We start from the raw sequence: 6,000 nt of genomic DNA, 5'->3' as shown, positions 1-6,000 counted from the left end.
CTCCATCCAGCCTTCCTTTCCAAACCCCTTGATCACAGAAAGTTCAGTCTATTACCAATCTTCTCACCCCACAAAGCTACTGGAAACTGCGAGAGCAGATCTACTCTGGGTGTCTTTTGCAGACCCAGCACCAGCCAGCTCCAGACTTCTGGTCTCTATGCTGCCTATTTAGTCCACATAAGATCACTTTCTATCATCTCTATAACAGTTTTACTCGGATTGTAGCTGATGTTAAGTGTGCAGCTGTGAAGAGTCTGAAATGTGACCCTACTTACAAGCTAACAAGTTCACCTGCCATAGTTTTACATCTCTATCTCTATCTCAGTCAGCCTGTCTCCTCCACGTCCATGTTTATCATCTCTGTCTCTACCCATAAACATGACATCTCAGGGTCAAGGAACAGACCTTTCTTATAGAACAGCTTGCATTGGGTCCCCAAGCCCTAATTCTTCGTGGGGTGGCACAGTGAACGCTCTCAGTACCTGCTCCTGTGGGATTTTGCATACGGGGGACGAACCTCCAAATTATGAAACTTGGAGTTTATATCAGAGTTGTTGGCACATCTGCCCATCTCCACCACACCCCTCCCCCGCCCCAGGAGGGGGCTTGGAGGGACATGGGGGACAAGGAAAGGAGAGAAAGTAAGAGAGAGAGAGAGGCAGAGAGAGAAGGTAAAGGAGAGGGGATTTTGTTTTGGAATGTAAAGAAATCCTCTCTGGGGACAGGAGGGAAAGGTGTCTCCACCACTCTGCAGTGTAAACACATGGGTCCCGGGAGATAAATCTCTCTGTCTCTCCAGATGTTTCTAATTTTAGTTGCTCTTCATTCATCCTTTAACATAGGTACCAACACTCTTTTCTCAGAAAGCCCTGACTGGAGAAACAGGAAAATATTTATGGAGACTTGTCTCCCAGCAGCTGCCCTGCCTTGTACGATTTCATCTCATTACTTTTTTGTATCTTGTCTTATTTCTGTTGGTGAAAGATGAGGCAAGTCTATAAAACTCAGCACGATTTTAATGGAGGCTTGGGGATGATGGGAGGGAAGCACGATGCCGAGAGTAATTTATGATTGGTTCTGAATGTGGTCATTTTCAGAATCCAGACCCTAAAACAGGCCCATCCTCCAGGAATGCCTTTCAGATGATTTGCTGCCTACATCACAGGAACCAGGTGCCTGGGGCCATCCCACCTTCTGCAGGTAAGACCGCTATTGTGCTTGTCTCTCACCAATAACACAGAGACGGTCAAACAGTGCAGGGGGCATAACAGAGCATGTCTCAATTTCAGCTTCATATATGATAAAGCCCACGCTGCAGGTCAGTGAGGGAGAGACATGTGATTTAATAAATGGCTTTGGAACAGTTTTTCATATGGAAGGAAATTAAAATATATGCCACTTCACACCATAGGCAAAATTTAATTTCAGGTAGGTTAATTAGGTGCGAAAGGTAAACATATTCTTTTTTTGGTAACTATTAACAAATCTGTCTCAATACCAGACTGTTTTCTGTCACATAGTATGTGCTTATTATACGCTGTTTGAAAATATGTTTTGAGATTCAGGAAGATGTCTCTATGTCTCTAGAGCTCTTTGACTATATATATATATATATATATATATATATATATATATATACACACACACACACACATACATGTGTGTATATATATATATATACATATATATGTGTGTATATATATATACATATATATGTGTGTATATATATAGTTTGATATTTCTCTATTGCCTTCATTTTTAAATTGGTGATATTTTCAATATGATCCATAAGAATTGAAGAGGAACAAATATCATAGATATGAAAAAACTTGGAAAAGAAGGTAAATACAAAAAAATTCAGGGGCGCCTGGGTGCCTCAGTCAGTTGAGTATTCAACTCTTGATTTTGGCTCAGGTCGTGTTCTCACAGTTCGTGAGATCAAGCCCCAGGTCAAGCCCCGGAACAGAGCCTGCTTGGGATTCTCTCTACCCCTCTCTCCTTGCTCCTCCCCACACTCTCTCTCTCAAAATAAATAAATGAAGCTTAAAAAAAATCATGGGTATAGTAGAATTGTAAAACTGTATTTTTTCTAAATTTTTTTCTTTAATAAGTAATTTTAGGATGTTTAATAAAATCTTTATGTAAGGCATTCTACATTGCTTTTCAGCTCTCCTAACTCTATATTAGTACTAAATACCACGAGTTAAGGTTTTCACTTATAAGTACTTACTGAGTGGATTGAATTCATGAATTTAAAGACATTTTTCATGACAATGAAATTTAATTTAAATTTAAATTTAAATTTAATTCATCAGATTTAAATTTCTATTCATCAGACAATTATATTGCTGTATCTCTTGGTTCCCTGGTAGAAAATGAAGGTGATGGTAACAAGACTAACATTTCATTGTCTTATAAGACATCACCATATTCAGGGGCACCTGGGGAGCTCAGTTGGTTGAGCCTCTGACTCTTGATTTCAGCTCAGGTCATGATTCCAGGGTTGTGGGATCGAACCCTGCACCAGGTTCCATGCTGAGCATCAAACCAGCTTGGGATTCTCTGCCCCTCTCCCCCAGTCATGTTCTCTCTCTCTCTCTCTCTCTCTCTCTCTCTCTCAAGAAAAAAAAAAAAGACACAACCATATTTAAAATGATCTTAGAATGTGCAGTGGGGATTTGTCATTGTTTAGTCTATCCAAATTCCTTCTCAAGTTTGGGGTCCCCCCCCCAGCGGGAGTGGGTTGGTGAGGAGGGACTGTGGGCTAAGACCTTCTCCCTCTAAAGGAGCTGTAAGTGCCCCCCACTGGCTTGTTGGGTCTGCCTCGCAATTAGACTGCAGACAGATTACCCAAGGTCTGCCCCTCAGAAACCCTCACATCCGATGTCTCAGGAGCCAGTGACATGAGGGGGGAGGGTCGGCAGCTCTCTCTGTGGACACAGTAGAGGCAGTAGTAACTACAAGTTTGGGCTCCTGACTGTGGAAGTGCGTCTGGTGGTGAAAATGGCTGCAGCAAAAAGAAGTGATTGACGAACTGGTGCTGGTAGGACCCTCCGTCTCCTGAGGGGAGCCTCCTCACAACTCCGCCCCCACCTCCACCCCATCACAGTCTTGTCCTGGGGCCTCCAAAGATAATCACACCCCAACAGTGTCAAAAAATAAGTATACTTTCCACATTCTGTGTTATTCCCTTTTGAGCAATGCCATGTATAGAGCGTTATATTTCCAGTTTCTTTTTAGTCTCTTGTCTGCCCATAGTAAATATCATATTTCTTTAATTTTTAGAGTCTTTGCTCCCAAATTGCCTCTGAGAAAGTGCTTGAACTTGAGTACACACACACACACACCCCACACATCTCCCAAACAATAATACAACGACATAGGGCAGTTTCTATCCTTCCAGAAAAGAAGAAATATTTATCTCCACAAGCCAACTAAATCTTCAGAGACATAACTCTACTAGAAACATCTGTACTCAGGATGGATGCTTGAATAGAGGTGGGCTTTTTCCATGAAAATGAAGGAGGGATTTGCCTCAAAGTTTAATTCGATTCTTCATCTGTCAGGAGACAGAAGTACTTGCAGTTTCAAATGGCATTTTTTCCAGTTTCTAGCCACAAGATTAAAAGGAAAAAAAAAACAGGCTAAGCACCGCTTATAAAAAAGGAAGTAGAAAAGTAAGATTAATAGGACTTAAGGGGCAAGAAAGAACATGGTGTTAATATAATGGATATATGCTTCTTTGGGCCAGGCAGGCAGCCCAACACCCAACCAGTTTGATTTTTAAGTGATCTCATTACGTGGGTCTCAGTGGGAAACAGATCCATCCATACCTTTCACTACGGAAATTGAAAAAAGCCAGAAAAAATTCCCTGACCCTATCTCTGGCAGCCAGAACATGCACACCTGATTTCAGCTCCACCATTAGGTTACTCCTGCCTGGGAACCTGACCCTTGAGAAAAAGCTGTGGAGCCGTGAGCTTTGAGCCAGGCATGGTCAAGGTTGCAGCCTGCTGTTGGCTTCCAGACCCCCTTACCTCCTGTTTACATTTCAAACTTACTCCTCTACTTTGTGAACACCTGTACGATTTTATTAATCTCACCTATGCATTACCGAGCCAGAGTTCCTTTCTACTGCTTGCAACCAAGAATGTAGACCAGAGAAAACGATAATAACTTTTTTGAGCCCTGAAATTGAAAACTTTATGACATGGTCATTGTTGGGATAAGAGGGGATAATAAAATGGCACCTCTGTGTTCCTTGCCCGAGTTCTTGACCTACAAACTTTTATTTGTTTATCTTGTTCATCTCCCCCAAGCTTCATGTTAGCACCATAGATCAACGAACACAGTTTTGTTTTGTTTTGTTTTGTTTCGTTTTGTTGTCTATTTTGTTCATGGCTGTATCCCCAGCGTGTTAGATAGGACGCGATCTAAAACAGGCTTTCAATCGTTACAGGTTGAATTTATTTATACAGCTTTATTACAGACATAAGATTATATCAGAGAATTGGGCAGATGTATACTCTTAGGTGCAGACCTTTCACCACTGGCAGATAGAAGAGCAAGACATAGGTTCTCCACAGGCAGACCAGCTGCCAGGAAGAACAAGGAGGAGCAGTGCCAACTATGCCAACTTATCACTCCTAAATCTGCTTGCTGATAGTTGGGGAAGGGTGGCCAGGGGGTGGAAAGAAGCCACGAGCGTTATAAAAGGGAAGCTCCTACCACAAGAAAAAAAAACACCAGGGCTGGGAAGCACTGCTCTCTGATAATTAGCGGCGATGTCCAGATTTACTGCTGTCCAGGCGGTGTTGAATGGGGTTACAAGGATGGGTCTATTTACATTTAGAATTTGATTTAAGTTTGGACCCTAAGTAGGGAGGAACTTTTCCCACTAACATGGCTTTAAAAGCTCCCTTTCCCCGAAACTATGAGCAATAAAAGAAAAAACAGATTAAAACTTCATCAAAATGAAAACTTTTATGCATCAAAAGACATTATCAAGAAAGTGAAAAAAGCAACCTACAGAATGGAAGAAAGTATTTGCAGGTAATATATCTGATAAGGAAGGGCGTAGTATTCAGAATGTGTAAAGAACTCTTTCTATTCAACAATAAAAAGACAAAAACCCAATTAAAAAGGGAGCAAAGGACTTGGATAGACACCTCTCCAAAGATATGCGAATGGCCGATGAGCACATGAAGAGATGCTCAGCATCGTTGATCAGTCATCAGTCACCACAATGAAATGCTTCACACCTTGTGGGATGCTATAATAAAAATTTAAAAGTGGAAACTAACAAGTGTTGACAGGATGTGGAGAAATTGGAACCCTGGCACATTGCTGGTAGAAATGTAAAATGTGGAAAACAGTTTGGTGGTTTCTCAAAAAGTTAAGCATAAAATTATCATATGGCCCAGCAACTCTACTCCTAGGTATATACCCAAAAGAAATGAAAACACCCAAGAATTGTAGCACCTAAGCAGCTACATGTATACACATGTTCCTAGCAGCTCTTCATAATAGCTAAAAGGTAGAAAAAGCCCAAATGACCATCAATGGCTAAAGGATAAACAAAGTATAATATATAAATGAAATATTATTCAGCCATAAAAGAAATGAAGTGCTGATACATGCAAAAATGTGGCATGTATCAAAAACATTATACTAAGTGAAAGAAACCCACATAAAATGCCAGGTATTGTACACTTCCATTTATATAAAATATCCAGAATATGTAAACCCACAGAGAAAGAATGAAGATTGGTGGTTGCCAGGGGCTGGGAGCAGGGGGGAATAGAAAGGGATACCTTAATGGGTATGAGCTTTTCTTTTGGTGTGAGGAAAATATTTTGGATCTAGATAGAGGTGGTGGCTATACAACATTGTGAATGTACTAACTGCCACTGAATTGTTCACTTTGGAATGGCTCATTTTATGTTATATGACTCTCCCCTCAGTAAAAATGACAACGGAAAAAATCCTATGTTTGGCAGA

The sequence above is a fragment of the Prionailurus bengalensis genome, chromosome E4 (assembly GCF_016509475.1).
Source record: "Prionailurus bengalensis isolate Pbe53 chromosome E4, Fcat_Pben_1.1_paternal_pri, whole genome shotgun sequence".
In the NCBI taxonomy this organism is placed as follows: domain Eukaryota; kingdom Metazoa; phylum Chordata; class Mammalia; order Carnivora; family Felidae; genus Prionailurus; species Prionailurus bengalensis.
The sequence above is the reverse complement of the archived record's forward strand: the minus strand, read 5'-3'. Positions refer to the sequence as shown.